Source organism: Xiphophorus hellerii, chromosome 14, assembly GCF_003331165.1.
Source record: "Xiphophorus hellerii strain 12219 chromosome 14, Xiphophorus_hellerii-4.1, whole genome shotgun sequence".
Lineage (NCBI taxonomy): Eukaryota > Metazoa > Chordata > Actinopteri > Cyprinodontiformes > Poeciliidae > Xiphophorus > Xiphophorus hellerii.
The window spans coordinates 16,024,541-16,042,955 of record NC_045685.1 but is presented as its reverse complement, the minus strand read 5'-3'; the positions used below and the strand labels follow the sequence as shown (position 1 = coordinate 16,042,955).

General features: G+C 38.5%; 1 protein-coding gene across 42 annotated transcripts in view; it reads right to left on the bottom strand.

The window, feature by feature from the left end:
* Positions 1-18,415, bottom strand: part of LOC116732739 (receptor-type tyrosine-protein phosphatase delta) — a 459,528-nt gene that overhangs the window by 183,968 nt on the left and 257,145 nt on the right. For all 42 annotated transcript variants that reach the window (XM_032583123.1, XM_032583122.1, XM_032583125.1 and 39 more), the window contains one exon: positions 18,124-18,161. The gene's annotated coding sequence lies outside the window, so the exon portion shown is untranslated. The remainder of the gene's footprint in view (positions 1-18,123; positions 18,162-18,415) is intronic.

Sequence of the window (18,415 nt, the reverse complement as noted above, 5' to 3'; positions counted from 1 at the left end):
AATACAAGTTTTCAAAGTTTTCAGAATAATGTACAACACAGCAATATTCAGCCTCTGTTACTTTGGCACCCCTAAATAAAATCAGTGCCACCAATTGACTTTAGAGTACTGTGTGCAATTCCTCCTGAGTATAAATCCAGCTGTTCTGTGAAGGTCTTGGAGGTTTGTTGGAGAATAGAACAGACAAGTCAGGATGAAACTGTGAAGATTTTTAAGGTAGAGGCTAATCTTATTTCTCTGAAGAGAAACGATGAACCTGGAAACAACTTTCAAACATTTCAACAGTGGTGGCACCATCATGCTGTGGGGACACTTTACTTTAGCAAGTTCAGAAGGAAACAATAGAAAAGGAAACAGTAAGAGGGACAGAGAAGATAAATGCTTTTTAAGCCCTGTCAAAATAGTCACTGGCTAACAGGGGCTTCTCATCTGTTACTAAAGAGCCAGACCACTGTTTTAAAGAGCTTGGAATGTAACACTTATACACATATCAAACCTGAATTGTATGGATTCTACATTGAGCAGACATTTTATAAATCCAATTTGAACTTCAGGGTCTAACCCTAACCCCTAAGACAGACAGACAAATAGATAGAAACTTTATTTATATTTAATATTTATCTATATTTAAAAAGATTAGTTTGTTCTATATACATTTTAGCCAAAGTAATTAAGAGTTATAATGGAAGGTCCACAGAGGAACTTACAGCTCCGGAGCCGCAGGTTGCAGACCCCTGATCTGATCTAATCTAGTCTTCTTCCTGTGAAACTAACATCCCGTATTGTCTCGCACTGAGCTCGATGTATCATCAGTTCTTTATTCAGGGCAGTCATAACTGTAAGGCTGAGCACTGCAAACAAATGTTATATAGTCAGATTTGATACACCTCCACCAACAGGCATCACACTTTGACTGGGATACTCCGTGTGCCTCTGGTATTTCTCAGCTGGGACCTTCCTAACACAAAGATGCAAGAGACACAGAAAACATAAATTCTTTAAAACACGATGTAACGCTGAACTGTTTAGACGAGGCAAATTAAAACCTGAGGAACCACTGATCATTTATTGTGTCTAAATGATGGTGCTGACGGCTTCATTAGCTCACTGGCAGCCTGTGTTTTGAGTTTGATTGGCTTTGATGAGCTTTCAAAAATGCTTCACATGTCACCAAATTTGGCAAGTACTTGTTTATTCTTGTGAGATGAGAATTCATAATTTAGCATGTCACCATGAGTGGAGTCGTGGCTTCTGCAGTGAAGGCCATGTACGGTGTAGAATATGGTCATAGGCTCTCGCATGCAGGTGAACAGTGAACCCCTGACCTGAAAAGTTTTGCCTGTCACACATTGCATGACAAGAGCCAAGTGCTTGCTCATCTTTCCTGCAACTTTCTGAGTCATGAAGTGTTCAGTATCACCTCACTGTGGTGTCAAGCAGAATCCAATTTGAGACGAGGCTTGTGTGGAGGACTTTTGGTTTGATTTAGTTTAGTGCTAGCCAAAGGGGTGCAATGAGCTGAAAAGCAATTAGGTCCATTAAGAGATCAACTGGGATGGCGATGAGCAGCCGCGGCGCGCGTGGAGACAAAGAGAGAGATAAAGGCAATGAGGGGGAGAAGGTTTAGACAGATTGAGTCAACCCTAGCCTGACAGAGTTGCTCTGCAGAACCTGGCTCAGGACATCTGTCCACCTAAACAATTCGAGCTCGCATTTCTGACGCATCGGTGGCGCAGTCGGTTCGCAGAGTGAAAGTCAACAGATCAGAGTGGATGAGAAAGGCCTTTCCACAAACCAATCCAGACACATTTGCCTCGCCACTATTCAATCAGCATGAAGTCACTTTTGCAGCGGTGGAGAGTGCTACCTATTAAGAAGGGAATAAGGGCCAAACACTTGTCACCATGGATACTGTGCTGATGCACTGATTGCTCTGCTTTTTGAGGTATATTACTGGCTGTTTCCATTCAAACGCAAATCGTCTAAACACAATGAGCAGCCTCTCTGCGTGCTTGTTGTGAGGATGCATGAAAATCCCTATGGTAGCCTCTCCCGTCTGAACAATCTGATCACTGCAGAAGAACTCCTGAAGAACATAATAACAATGACATAGAATTGGGTTTATATTGATTAGTGAAGTTGTAAAAAAAATAAATATAAACATGTCTATTATTAAATAGAGGAAGCAGCTGAGGAGGCAGAAGAGTCGAGCCTGGCTCTGGGCTCAACACAAGCCGATTATATGTCTGTGTTATGTTTTATTGCGTTATTAACAAACATTTATTATGTTATGTTTTTTTATTTATTTTATTATGGTTTTTTTTAAGGAAAAACATAATCGAGCAACACAAAGAATCTGCTGCCAACAAATCTATGCTAGTTAATTATCTATTTGTTTAATACTACAACAAAGATTTTAGACAATGATACAAGATGATTGATTAAATAGTTCTGACAAGCCACCAACCCTGTTTTTTTTTTTTTTTGCAGATTAGCATGCATTTAATTGCCTTTCAGAAGATATTGAACTGTTTTCAAAAGGTGTATGTAAAATATATATGGATCTATTTATCCATAGCTTGGAAAATCCAAAGTAATCCTGTTGATTCCTGTAAATTAACCCAGGTAGTTAACCTGGTAAGTGCTAGTTCTTAAAAATAGTCCTAGTAGACCTTGAAAAGTAATTGGAGCAAAGTAACCCTCATGGTAAATTCCTTGAAACAAATATTTGCGAGTATCTGCCTCTGATTTGATTCTGTTTTGAACGGTTCCTAACACTAATTTGTTTCTAGTAGCAGCTCTGTTAGCCCCTGAAATGTAACCTTGTGAGTTATTAAAAATACCACAAAGTACACTGAAATTTCCAAAAACACACTTTTAACTTCAAATATTGCGATAGTACTTCTGAGAGAAAGTGCAACAGAAAATGTAGAGTTAAAAAAAACAACACTTTCATAGTGCATGATATTTTAAGCAGAATTCAAAATTCCTTCACAAAGAAAGACCAGCTTTGTTGAACTTGCTGTACTTGTGTCAGTGGCAACCAATAAAACCCACATAAACCCATAGAAACCAATTAAACAAACTGAAAAAACAAAGCTCCATATCAAAAAGTAACAGTTGGAAGGGTAGATAGTCATCAGGAATCACTAATAAACTGCTACAGAGATTTAAACCCTGCATAGTTTCGCTGCCATTTAAAAAAACAAGCAGAACTTTTCTAAAACAACTACGTTTCATACTTCATTTCTGCACACATCTCTATGTTTCGCTCTGTCTCCCTTCCTCTCTCGTCTTCCCCCTGCCCCCTGTCTCTTTTTCAGCGCGTTTGGACACCAGGCATTTACGAGAAGCCTCTCACCGCAGCCGATTGATCACGACCATTGTTTGCGCTGGGTCCTCGATTTTACAGTTCAGTGTTCATGAAAAGGGGTGTTTGCCACTCCTACCTGTCACAAGCCCCCTCCATCCTGAAATACACACACACACAAAAGTCTCTACCGTTCTGACCAGTGATCCCCCTGCTGGCATTTTCACAAGCACACCTTCATCAATTTCACACCTCCGGCGCCCCTCTGTGCCAGCGTGGAAGAGAGGAGGAGGAGCTGAATTGATGGGTGACAAAGTGAGCTCAGATTCAAAGTTAGAGGGTGGCAGAGTTACTTCAGTGTAGGAGATGGCAGTCATTAATATTTTGTGCTGTGAAGAAAGTGATTTATTCTCATATGTGCAGAATTGTTGTTGGGAAACACTGCTTTCATGACATCTTTTGCTTACTATTTGCTGCCCCCTGTAGTTAGCCTTACGCCCATTTAGTTATTTCCAAAACATGAGTCATGCAGCCCCTGCTAGTAATGCAATAAATGCTGCGGTGGGGTGTGTGTGCGTGTGTGTGTGGGGGTGTGTGTGTGTGTGTGTGGTGGGGGGGGGGGGGGGGGGGGGGGGGGGGCTATCCAGAAGGTAAACATCCTCTGCGCTCACTTCCTCCGTTTAGTCTTGAGAAATTAGGACTTCTATCATCAGCCAACCGGTGCGTTTATGAGCTGCTAAAGTAATGGACGATAGTGGCAAGATTTCAGCACATTCGCCTCAGACGGCAGAGCCTTTCTTGAACTGCTTCGATTAAATAAACGTCAGGAGATAAAGGAGAGGAGCAGGGAGAGTAGGAAAAGCCCTAAAAAAAAAATAGTAGTAGCAAGGTGCCTCGTTCATGGCTCAGGGGTTTATGGGATTGCTCCCAGCTGTCACTCTCTGCAGCGAATCTGCACAGCTGTAATATCTTAATTGTTTCTAATTAAATGCTCATAAAATTACAAAGGAAATTTGTTTTTTTTTTCCTCTTTTCTCTGCCTAATCCAAAGCAGCCCCTTGCATTTGGGTCCAGTTTTAAGTGAGATGGCGTTTAAAAGGTGGAATAGCTCCCACATAAGGTGGATGTGGACAGGATGGTGTTGAGTGAGTGTTGAAAGGCTCAAAACTGCATATAGAAATAACACTGGAAGATTTATGGGATTTCTAATGTCTTTTGTCATTTGCCTCCTATCATTTCAACTTATTTTCTTCTTTTGTCATTCAATACATTTTAATGTATTAATACTTTCAGAGGTTTGTTGGTGATGAGCGAACAGCATCATGAAGACCAAGCTGCACTAGACTGTTGAGGGATAATGTTGTAGGGAAATTTAATGTTCTACAGTTGGTAAGTAAATTAACAGCATTAATGAGAGAAGCAGTAAGGATTTTTATACACATTCTTGTCAAATATAAGTACTAATACACTAAATCTAATCATTTGTTTTCTCACTCAACGCTGTGCAAAAGGTTCTAGTGAACCTCCTGCTCTTCCAAGCAGCCAGGTTTTTGGATGCTGTTTCAGAAATTTTCTTGGTTTTAAAGAGTCCTGACTGCATTTTTATTTCTAGTATACATTTGGAAATACTTAAACTGGTCGAAACCTAAACTGTAAAGTTTTACATTGAACAGAAAATCTTTACAACGCCTTCCTTCCGCATTTAAAGTGCACTTTGCATACTCTACTGTCAGGCACAAGAACTCGACAAACAAGGAGCACAAAGCCCACAGTAAAAAACTACAGGTAAGGCTCATTGACTGTGAGTAGTAAAGACATGCTGGGGGTTTAAAACTTGAGCATAGAACATATAAAGACATTTCTAAAAGTACAGCCAGGGACTAGAGACTACAGCAGCAGTTTATACACGTGTGTGTGGGAGCTCAGCACATCACACGGCACTCAGCAAACATCAGTACGACTTTCATTCTGCATGAAGATTGGAGTTTCACATTAGCCCACCTGAACTCGACATCTCCCGTTCCAATCTTGTGCAAACACCAGCTCAAAATTAGGCCCCTAACGACAAATCCAACAGACGATTATGTTGTTACATCTGCAAAGTGCTTTGTGATGGGGCTGTTAGTAGTGGTGGTGCTGAGGGCAGAGGGACCACTTCAGCTGAAAGGGAAAAACCAACCCGTGTATCAGGATGGCAAACCGGAACATTTAGTTTTCCTTTATTATATAACCTACAGTTTTAGAAACTGAAACCTAACAAGAGAAATAACGAGAATAAGTGACAGCAGCTGCTGGAAGGAATAGAGTTCCAGCAGAGCAAAAACAATGAAACACAAAAACGATGATGGTCCCCAACTCCTGCGAACTCCAAGGGTCCCCTGCACTGTTAAAGTTGATGTTACATATCGACATGTCCTAATGTTAGGAAAGACATGGGGTGTCCTAATTCTTCCAACATGACTATGAACAGAGACACTAAATAAACCTATTTGAAATAATAGTTTTAAAAGCAGCTCCTCCTCTGCAAGACGTCTGAAGATTTTGTGGAGGTAAAAATTTTGTTTGCAAATATTCAACATGTTTTATTAATATGTCTAGGACTATTTAACATTATATTCTGTACGGTTGCATTTAAATCAAACAGACCTCTGTGTGGAATTCAGTGTGTGAACTCAGAAACATTTAACCCCTGTGTCATTTGTCTCGAGTTCAAAGCTTACAATGAACAACTGAATAAAAGAAAATGAGTTCATTTTGTTTGCTCTTTTTATGCATCTTTCTGGTTTTGAGTTTGTTTGTTTTTTTACTATAATCTGTCTCTTCACCTCAATTGCTCGGGTTTCTTTCAATCAAGACTCAACTTGTCCTCTTGCTGCTTCTGGTCTAATACACCGATTCTCTTTCTCTTTGTTTACCCTTGTTATTGCCTTTCTTTTCTGTCTACTTGATTGCCTGGCAACCAGTAAATTTCCTCGTCCTTTTTCTAATCGACACATCTCGCCCTACAGACGAGTTTTACTCTTTTCACCGCTTAGTCTTCTGATCTCATTCAAAAATTAGCTATTCTGACGCCTTCTGCTCTCGCAGCCTCGCTCCCTTCCTCTGCTGCACGCTCTCACTCTCTCTGCCATGTTTGTGGCCTTTCGCTCTGTGCACATCTAATGGCTTGGGTGTAATCCACTGGCTAATCTGCTGACAGCCTGTGTGACAAGGCATTAGCTTTGTGTCACTGCCTACCATGCTGCTTCTCAGCATGTGTGCATGGGGACGACGGAGTCAAAAAAAAAAAAAAAACATATAAAGAAGTCTGTTAATATTGAGTTGTCAGTTTGCGTGGCAAACATATTTGTGCATATGTTAACATGTGTGATAGAATGTGAGTAATGGCCTCTGATTTCCCTGCTTGATGTTGAGCTGGAAGCGTTAAAATTGATACCAGAGCTCCTCAGTTTTATGTGACCTTTCGCCTTTCCATTTTTTTCCACTATTTATGTCTAGTGCTGCTCTTCTACTCCGTTTTGGGTGATAGCAGTTTAAATAGGATGCCAAGTCAGGCCGCAACGGATTGCAACAAAAGGGAGATACAGGTCACAACATCCCTGACAGGGCTGGGGGAGGAAACCTATGCTTGCAAGCCATCCAACCTTGTCAAATGGGTCTCACTTTGTATCCAAATATTGGATTTTTTTTTTATTATTGTTATTATTTCCACCTCAAAAGGCTGGAGAAAATTGCATTTCTTTCAGATGTCGCCATTTTACCACATGCCGTTCCATTTTTCCCCAGAAAATGATTATTTTTTTCACTGATCACTCTGTTGGGTATGAGATCATTTTCTTGTTTGTCCATCCTGCACCTGTACTTGTACTTCACGAATATTCACTATATAGTCGACTGACTCCTTTCTAAATTGTAAAAGGACTAAATTGGTTCAGAGAAAGAATCTAATTTGGAAAATAAAGCCCTTATTCAAAGTCAAGTAACAAATCATAATGAAATTTGTTACAATGTCAAAAGTGTTTGAATATCGTTAGTCATGATTATAAGATTTCAGAATCTGACATAAACAAGCACATCGTTAAAAAGTTTAATATTGTGATAAGGTTCAATATTTTTTTTTGTTTATTTCAGAATGTGATACTTATTACTTAGAATAATTTCCAGTGCTGGGAAAACCTGAGTTACTAATTTTAGACCAGACCAAAGGAGTTTCCATCTTTATGTCAAAATTCATGAGATAGCACTTATTATATTTGAATGTGCAAAAGAATAGACTTTTTGTTACGCCTTCATTTGTGAATTAAAGTAGCGTATTCTTCTCGATGCCTGCTATTCGCCCCGCTCTGCTGCAGCATTCAGTTGGCTAAACGAATGGCGCTCATTTTTCTCTCTGCCCATATTTCTCATTTCTAGCTTCTGTCCCTTTCACTATCTTCACCTGAGCGATCCTGTTATCACGGCTGACCCCTTGCTAGATCTGTCGACAGCCAAAGAGATTACACCAAAAGCTGCGGAACACACCGAGCTGTGCGTTTGAAGAGGGAGGCAGAGAGATTGCCTGATCCCCTCACGCTGATAAAGTAGCCTGGGCTTTGAGGATTCAACAAGGTCCCGGTGGGAATGGGTGTATAGTCGTGGGTTGGTGGTTTGGCAATAGTCGACTTAAAGTCCACTTCTAATCACTAGGCTTTTCACGGGGGATAAGGGGGAGAGAATAGGTGCTTGGTTTGGACTGGAATTAGGCTCTGATGGGGTTCAAGATAAGATTGTTAAGCTTTGATAATGCAGTTTGCTTTGAAAGCTTGTGAATGGCGTATTTGGTCAAATATGCTGTTCAGCTAGGGGGAGATTGATTTGTTAGGTGGTTATTCTTTTATTTACTTCCATGGGTCAATAGCAGCTTGTAATTGATTAGCTTTTCTGAAATGTTCTTCAAATGCAACAGACTTGCCTCATATTGAGTCTTCCAAAAGAAAGTGAACCTTTTCTCATTTTTTACTTATAACTTAGGAGTCATTTATTTGCATTTTATGAACGACACCAACGTAATAGCACCTAAGTAACTTTGGAGAGGCTGCAGGGACCCAAAACTGAGGCAAGACAACACGTTGAAGGGACAGCTGCTAGTCATGAAGTCAACAAACTTGGTCAATATGAACGAGTTGTGAGAACAACAACAAAAAAAAATCATTGAAGGAAATCCATAGAATCCATAGAAATCCATAGAAGTCCTGTTTAAAGTTTTTCACCAACAAACAATGTTGGTGGAGCAAAAATGTGAAAGAAGATGCTCTGTCTGATGAGGCCAAAAATGAATTTTTTTGGTCTTTGTACAGAAGTTATCAGTTTTATAAAACACAGCAGCTCCTTGGTAAAGTATGGTGGTGGCAGCCTCATGCTGTGGGAATGCTTTTCTTTAGTAGAGACATGAATCCTAGAGCAGAAAAGTAAGCATGCTCTAAAACATACCAAGAAAATACCTCTCTGGCATCCCACATCTCTGCCAAATAAATTATTCGTTTTATTTTTAGTAAATGATATCACTTTTAATTTTTCATGTTTATGTCATTTTCTCCATTGTGTACAATAAAAGGTGTAAATATACAGCCAGAGCTGCAGCCGATTGGTTTATATCAAAGCATGTTTCTCTGGTTTGATGTCCAAATCAAATTGTAGATCTAAATTTAGTTCATAATCCTTTGCAAAACATGAAAAATTCAGTCTATACTGATGTCTATATGAGAGACATATTCAGAATTACTTGCAAAACGGGGCTTTAACAACATATTGACTTGTCTCTTGGCACTTTCATTTTTTAAAACATAAATAGGATGTGATTTTACAAAGCAGTACAATAATGCACCGCTTTATCTAGATGTACTTTGAAAATTGTTCCAATAAAACGCATTGCATTACATTGGTTGTAAAGTGAAAATGCAGAGAAAATTAATATGAACACTTTACAGCATTAATTCTTAAAGTTGCCACAACTTGGAATACAAACTTGTTGTTTTTTTCTTTTGGTTGCTACCAATGCTATCTAAAATAACCTTTCCCAGTTAGTGATTAATTTTATTCATACACATTTCTGTGTATTATTTCATTGCTCTACGTTACCACACAGGGCGGATGATTCTGCCATCCACGTCAGAACATGGTGCAATCATTATTGATTGATACACCATAAAAGTTGAGCAGGGTGAAACAGACTCTCATGTAACACGGCTTGCCAAAACGCTGTCAGAGACTGGGGTTTGATGGCTCACTCATCCATGGCCCCGCCGCATCATGTTGTCTTCACCAGCTGTTGTTTTCACACAGCGGGGAAGAATTCCTTTCTGTCAAAGACACAGCTATCAACTGAAGAGACCTGACAGCCACATGCCACGAGTTCCCTTTTTTCCCCCCCATTTGTTTTCTAATAGGAGCTACTGGTGGGGCATCTGCAAATGATAAAACACCAGTCTTGAATTAGGAATAAAGTAGAAGACTGGAGCCCCTGATGATCTAACTTGGTGAAAGGAATTTTTTAGACTGATTTCACAGCAGCCTAAACGGTTATCAGCGTCTCCACTAAAGAGGTCTTAAAAAATAAATTCAAAATTTTCATTTCTAATAGATCGATTTGCATAAAATTGACACCGCATGTCAGCAATAATCCAAGTGAAGCTGGAATAACTCAGGAAATTAGGAACAATCAAATACTTATTAGAAAAGCCTGAGTTGCCATTTCCTGTATCCTGTATGTAGAAACTAGTTTTTCTGTTCATTGTTTTCTTCAAGGGCTGCACAGTGGCACAGTTAGTAGAACTGCTGCCTTCCATGCTCTCCCTGTGCATGCGTGGGTTCTCTCCGGGTTCTCCGGCTTCCTCCCACAGTCCAAAAACATGACTGTCAGGTTAATTGGTCTCTCTAAATTCTCCCTAGGTGTGAGTGTGTGTTCATGGTTGTGTGTTCTGTCTGTTTCTGTGTTGCCCTGCGACAGATTGGCGACCTGTCCAGTGTGTACCCCGCCTCTTGCCCAAAACGTTCGCTGGAGTCACCAGTGGGGACAAGGGTGTACAGAAAATGGATGGATGGATGTTATCTTCAGTTCAAAGTTTTTAGTTGAATTCAAGTGGGCTCGGCTCATTTCTCCATGTAATTTTTCCTATAATTACAAAACGTCTGCGACTATCAGCACCTCTCCATGATGTTCCCACCTCCAAACTCTACTGTTAATGTTTGTTAGGGTGATAGCGACAGTTCTTATCAAAACACCTTCTGCAGCAAACTTTAAATTTCCTTCAACGATGACCGTGCTTAGATTCCATTGCAAGGCACTTATTGCTTACAAGGAAAAACTGTATCTGCTAATTTCAGGTATTTCTAAAACTCACTGTAGGCAGTTCAAGGCTGTTGGGCAACTTCTCTTGCAATTCTTTGACTCCTCTGTCAGAAATCTTGCGAGGAACATCTAGCCAGGGAAGGTTAGTGGTAAAATTATGAGCTATAGGCTTCAAAATACGGCCTCAACAACGCTCACTAAAACATTCAGAAATGTCTCTGGAACTAGTGATATCATTTTGCAACAGTGAAACTGCGAAGGTATTGAGAGGTATTTTAATCCAATTTTATTTGTCTTGTACATCAACTTATTATAATGAGAAACCATTTTACAGTTAGGTGTGAGCCACTGATAATAATCTTCACAGAGGTGAGAACTGCTTTCTATTGCAACTGGTTTCTTGGTTATTTGTGTGTATTTTTTGTACCTTCCTTTCTTTACTTTATTAAACATAACGAGGTATGAACTAGTGTGTTTGGATTTTTTTGCATGCGTGTATTTCTAGGGCTACTACCAACATTTCAACAGCCCCATTAGAAATACATTTACTGAGCAAAACACCGATGGGCTCAACACTTTGTATCCCAGTTGCATTTATACCCCAGGAAACCAGGATTTTGTGGAGTAAAATAAATTAAATTACAAAATGTTTTATTTATTTTAAAGGTATCATCAGAGGCGCTAATAAATTTGGCAACAACCATTTTGTCAAAAAATAAAATTGTGGCATTTCTGGCCTTTTAGATCACTAATCAGAAGGGAAATTTGCAGAGTGAGAAAAGAAAAAGAGCTCCAGTTATTAGCCTTTGTGTATGAGCGTTCACTCTTCAACTATGCCACCCAATCATTTGAAAGATTTATTTATTTTAAGATGTTTTTTTTTTCCTTTTTTTTTTACACATTATACCAGGTGATGCTAGCAGTTATGCAGAGTGCTGCATAAACGATGCTATTTTATGGAAATATTTTTCTTTTTGTATTTTTGTACTGTGTCTTGATATCAAGGGGCTGCAGTGAGATTAAGACATATAAGTGTACACTCCTGGGAAACAGTGAAAGCAACTGCCGCCATTGATCCACTCTTAATTACAGGACTCAATAGAATTTATGGCTTTTAAGATTGCCAGAAGCCACTTATATGGTACACGGAGTGAAGTAATCAGTCCTAATGGCAAGTGATCAAATGATATACTGCTTTTGCCAATTAGAAGCAGAAAAAGAACAAACAGGGAGAGGGAACTGACTCCAATTTGGAAAAAAAATATTGTAAAGAAATCAAAGAGCTGTTTTTTTGTTCACAAAAAATAAGAACAAATTATCAAATGTACCACATTTTGCCTTGTATTTGTTTAAAGTGTCACTGCAAGTCAGGGCGACTCGCCTCAATTTGCCTCAAATATATGTCAAAGTCAGCAAATCTGACATCACCCCCCATGGTAATTATCACAAGCATGGTCAAGATGAACAATTACTACATGTTCAGATTCTAAAATACTACCTAAAATCCAATCCATGCTGGTGGGATTGCTGGGGCTGATTGTAAAAGTTAGGTCAAGCAGCTAAGAAACTGGATCATTGTAATTAAAACATAAATTGGAGGTATTGAGCTGTGTGCAGTCTGCAGAGCGGGACCCAAGGAAGCATCGATTCATGCGAGCACTTGGAAACAATTGCTCTGATATGCACAGAGTAAAATATAGAATCCCTGCGAATAAAATCAATGGCAAACAAGCTGCCCAGATTTTCTGAATAGCAAACAGTGAATTACATTCAGGAAGAAAACTGCAGAGATATCAGCAGGCATAAAAAACAGGGAAGGTTATAAACTCTATCGTGAGGTGAAATGGGATGAAGGTAAAGAAGAAACTTACGGAAATATTGTGTTCAGAGCTGTGCTTCGTTGTGTTCATACGAGGTCTTTTCAAGAATGGCAGCAAAATTGTCAGTCCACTTAAGAAGGAGAAGCTAGAACCAAATGTGGATCATTGTGGTGACATCAAGATGTTACACTACTTTACAACGTCATGAAGGTTTTTTTCCCTGAAGAACTGGGTCTGAACTTGTTATTGATACAAATGCATGCGTTTCTTCCTCAACATGCATGACCTATGAAAACTGACAATCTTTGCCTGTTGTGTTGTGCATGCACACCTGGATGCAGACATTCACTACATTTCCTTAAGAGGTGAGGGGGGGGCGGGGGGGGGGACTAGTCAGCTGACATTGTGTATAGGGTTAAAGAAAATTAAATATTTAACCTTGTGGTTCAATAAAAAGCAAAAACAAAAACAACAATCAGTTTGTTTCATAGTCACAATTTTGAACTTGTGGATGACACACACTTTTATTGAGAATTAGTTCATATTAAGGTCTAGTTTAAACCACCTTTCACATTTTTCGTCACGCCTTAAGTGAGGATAACTAAATAAATTGCTGTTATATGGACTTTGAAACAAGATAAAACGTTTCATCCAATTGTAACTGTAGATATGGGCAAATTTAGGCAAGTAGTCATTATCTGGTATTATTATTATTTATTATCTGGAGCCATTACTCACACTTGCGTGAATCAATATGAATCTGCCTTACGAAAATGACATTCTCTTGTCTTTTCCATTTGGAAGAGAGTCTAATAGGCTTTGGCCACTGTTCAAAATGACGTGACGTGATCAAAGCATTAATAACATCCTAGGCTAAAATAAATAAAAGCATGAATTACTCAAATTTTTCTAGACAGTATGATCACCTCAAAATTACCTATACATTTAAAAATCTGTTTTAAATATAGAAATAAACAATGTTTTATATTTTGTATGAAACTGACAAAATCTGATGGCATGATAGTTTTTTTTATCATTAAATTAATTAGTTACTTAAAAAACAAACAAACAAATACTATAAACCCTTTTGTTTCTTTTTTTAAAATTTTTGTAGAGTCTATTCATGGTCTGGCTACATCAAGCGTTTATACATTCTTTATTTGGCAACTGCACAAAAGACCAATGTTAGTTTTTAAGCTTAGTTTGGAGGGAGATCCACTCCCTTAGTATCTAAGATGGACCTCGGTGTGTTTCAGATTTAAAAATCAATAACACATGCTGACAACCAACAGAAAGGGGAAAGAGGAAGACAGAGACTTTTTTCCTATAATTTGTTTAGATGCTTGCAGTATAATAATGAAAAAGGAAAAGATCTTCAGAAAATTCTGTACAACACATTTGGCAGCCGTTTCCACTAAATACTTTAAGTCAAAATACTGGACGAAAAATAATAACCATCTTGGTATGAATTTTCTGTCATGACATTTTGGAATAAATGCACTTCTTGGGGTAGTTTTACCACACTTGTTACTTTTACGTGAGTGATATTACTAAGTATCAAAATTCTCTTCTCTAAATGAAGAGTCTACATGTTTCGAGCAAAAAATGTAGAAGACAAGGACTCACATTTACACTGTTTACTGTTTGAAGTGAGACTTCTTGTTCGTACACAAGCTCTGTTATTTCAATGTTATCTCTATCGGCTGAGCCTGTTGTGCCATTTGGGGGTAGTGACTATACAGTAGTTACTGTCACTGGGAGAACTTTACCTTTAAACCTCCAACTCACTGTACATTGGACAATGTCAAATAAGTACAGTTTGCCAAGAATAAGTAGGTCTAGAGGGAAATACTGTATAAGAGCAACATAACCTTTATCCAGTCTTTCTTGTGCTGTATTTCTTATAAGCAGAGCTGTAAATATCTCTACTTTCCAAGTTGCTAGTTTAGTTTCTTCCACTTTCTTTTTGCCTTTCTGTACTTTGTAACATTAATCATTTGTGATGGAGTCACAGAAGCACAAATCTTGTCACTCGCATGTGTGCCATGTGTTGTGACTGAAGGGGATTTTTCCCTGAAAGGGCTCTGGGCTCACACCTGAACCCTGTGTTTAACATGTATAAATTTACATCTTTAAACAAGCGCAGATTCAAAGCAACAGCCCCGCACAAATTACACAAAGCATGAAGTGAATACTGTAGTACAAAATTTGCTACCAGTATAAATAATAAGCTAGTCTCAGATGATGATTCATGCCCGTATAATCCCGAACTTTAATACATTTCTAATCAATAGTGCTTCACTGATGCAAAAGAATAAGAACTTGAGAATTAATAGGAAAAAAGAGAAAAGAAATATATATTATATATATGTACATACTGTATATACGTGTGTGTAAGTACAGGGAGCAGAGCAGTTTGAGATGAGAACCGGCATGGAGACAGCAGTGGCTGAGGAGAAGGAGTGGGCTGGATGTGCAGGGAAAATTGGATAGGCAAACAACAGAGGGAGGGGAAAGGCAGGCAAGAGGAGATAGCGAGGTAGAGTGGCAGTGGAATAGGAGAGGTTAGAAAAAAAAACAGGGATGAAGAAAGGAGGGGAAATGGAGATCAAAAAGAGAAAGGTGGTGGAGGAAGAGCTGTTCCTCCCAGTCGTGAGCAACATCCTCAAAGCTGCTTTCATCTGCCCTCACATGTTCTGCCTATAGGTGGAGAAAACCCTCTGCAAACCTGCCTTGCAAAGACACAAGCTAAACAACAACAATACAGAAAGTTGCTTAATGCAATTTCTTGCAAAAGTTCCTCTTTAAAAAAAAAAAAAAAGACCAATTATTTTCCAACTGAAAATTGAAGGTGTCAAATCCATGAAACAGACGGTGTGCCTTCCCGTCATTTTGGATGAAACTGTAGCGTAGACGTAAAACAATTATAATTAAAGCTGCAAGCAGGGTTGGGCAGCCTTCAAATAGCTTAAATATGTTTTACTTTAGCATACAGTCATGGACTGGTTACTAGTGTCGAAGTGTAAGGGTAATTACAGTTACTCATACTGTTCTTGTTTTTTCCAGCTGTTTGAAGCTTGGTGTCAGTGCAGTGCAACAAGTCTATGTATCAAATTAAAATTACAAACAAGATAAGATATTTCTAATGACAACATAATTATATTTTAGCTGTTGTGATTGTGCTAAGACAGTTTCCACAGAGCATATCAATGACTCTTAAGGTGTATTTGGTGTTTTAACTGTTAAACTATGCAGTTATAAGCATTTCTTTGGGGTGGTTTGAGGTGGATTAAATATTCAGAGTGTTAAGTATTAGGTGTTTTGGGGCGGTTGCTGTCCCTAAACTATGTGATCGCCTGCGGTTCTAGCGCAAAGTCTGAATCTACACAGTAAAGTATCTGCAGAGAGATGTACTCCCTCAGACACAGAGACTTCCTAAGCGCTCTAAGCAGGAAGAGGATAACAGAGTGAAAGTGATGCTGACTAACAGTGCATGGCATGTCCAAGGTTTATCATAATTATGTCCCAAGGCTATAAACTGTTCCCAAATCATGATCAGCTGAAACAAGGAAAAAAGCAGTTACAGCTTCAACAACACTATAGATGAAGAAATGTTAATAAGGAAGCGCATGATTGTAAGACTTTTGAAATAGGTTTTACTTATTTTCTTATGCTAAATTTCTTATTTTAGTAGTTTACAAAAAAGGTTAAAAGTGGTTTCTGGCAAGATGCTTTCAGTGTACAGTAACAACACTTTGCATCCTAAAGTCATTTTCTGGGATGAAGAGGAAACAATTACATCCACTAGTTTAACGTAGCAGCTATGGTAATCAGCCAAAAAAGAAAAGAAAAGAAAAAAAAAACAGATTTTACTTGTCATGTTGTTGCCTGAAGCAATGCTCTAACTCTCCTGCACATCAACTGATGTTTCTCCATCAGAACGTCTTTTTTTTCTTTTTTCAAAAGCCATTGTCTTCTAAAGCGCTTTGATAAAAGCAAATGTTTTTTTATAACAGAGGAGATTTTACTGATGTTTGCTCCAGGTGGAGAATATATTTCTGAAAATGAGGGTGTGGGCTGGTGGAACATCTCACAGCTGGACGTGGTGAAGTCGGTGAGTCATCCATTGAAACTCGGAGCTGGATTGTAAAGATAGCAACCTCAAAGGCAGCGAGTGGAAAAAATAAAATAAAGAAAACTAAAGCAGCGATCTAAGAAACCCGGCTGGTGTAGAGTTTATGGTCCATAGTTGACTTTGTGATGTGGCGTAGCTTCCTGGACTCAGCAAGCTAATTAACTTTAAACTGTAAACATCTGAAGTGGTAGGAGCAATCTCGAATGTTATTCCAAATGCTTTAATTAAAGTCTTTATTTTAATCAAAGCATTTCTCGCAGGAGTTGACGGAATAGTTCAATTCAAGTACGTGTAAAACCAATGACAGCATATCTTTTAAATCAAGTACAACCTCAAGTGTTTGTTTTTTTTATCCATGCCATTTATTCCTAAATCAAAGGCTTTGCTGGCATTTGTATTATGTAATTAAGTATTGCATAATTGATTCAGTAACAAAAATTTGTTAGGAAAATGTAACCTTTAAATTGTTTTATTCAACAGGGCCAAACTTTGACATTAAAAAAAAAAAGATTTTTTTTGTTTTACCAAATCTCTGGTGCCATGATTATTGAAATTCTTAATTATTCATGTACAAAAAGTGATCTGCTTTTTGCTGCAAAAAATAATAAAAAAAGAAATAAAAATCTAACATTTGATTGCATTTTAATTGGTTGGAATGTGGCAGGAGGAGGGGAACACCATTCCTTTCAAGTCTACAAAGTTAGGTACAGAGATTAATTGTGGTTAATCACAATGCTAGAGTGTGATTGGTCCAAGTACATTTTTAATCGATTGACACCACTAATTCAAACCAGGATATAAATTTTCCTCCAGATAAAACTGGTTGAAATATACCCAATATACCCAAGTTTACATGTACAATATACATCAACTGTATTACCATCTATACAGTCACAGGATATGCGACAAGCTGTGGCTATTTCTGAATTTAAGAGGAGGTTCTGTCAAATTTCAATCCCAGGCAAATGAGATTAGGTAGAAATAACAACTTCCAATATTGTTAATAAGAAAACACCCTGCATTTTTAAGTTTATTAAAGTACCACCGTTACGTCACAACTGTGGTTTATTAGAAACTGAGTCATCTTGGCGTAAGATCAGATGTCTGACAAAATCTATTTCGAGTTAGGGATGCATTATTCAGAAGACACCCTCACTGTGTACTTAGAGATATTACTGTCAACAATCACTTAACAAACACATAAATATCAATACTGCGTCACTGCTCTCGTGCACACTTCGAGTGCTGGCAATCCAATAGGTTCAAGATCCACTACAGCATGAGGAACAGCGCAGGTGACGCCGTTTAATTCTGCCAGACGCTGCAAAGAAAGCCTTTCTAAAGCAATGCCTTCTGGGTTCGGAGACCACATTAATTAAGCAGCAGGGAGACCAGAATTCAAGGCCCTAACAGTCTCACTTCTTCAGAGTTTCCATTTTGCTGCCACCAGCATTAAGACAATAATCAGACTGATAAAGAAATGGAAACTTCATTTGCTGAACAGTAGAAAATCTTCCATTAGAAAACATACCTTTCACCACTCAAGCAAACTTCCCGGCAGATCATGAGCTGTAAGACGAGAAAAACACAAAACATTAGATGAAGGTCTGCACAGAATAAAAAACATAAACTATAAACTAATGCCACTTATTGGAAAAGGTTCATAATGGATTGAATCTCAAACCCAGACCGACACAATGATCTGTTGTCTTGCACTGATGCACTACAGTTCCAGACTCTTACCGTGTTAAAGGGCAAACATTTATTACCCACTGATTACATTTGGCAGGCTTGTGTGTCTGACACTTAAAGCTCTGTAATTT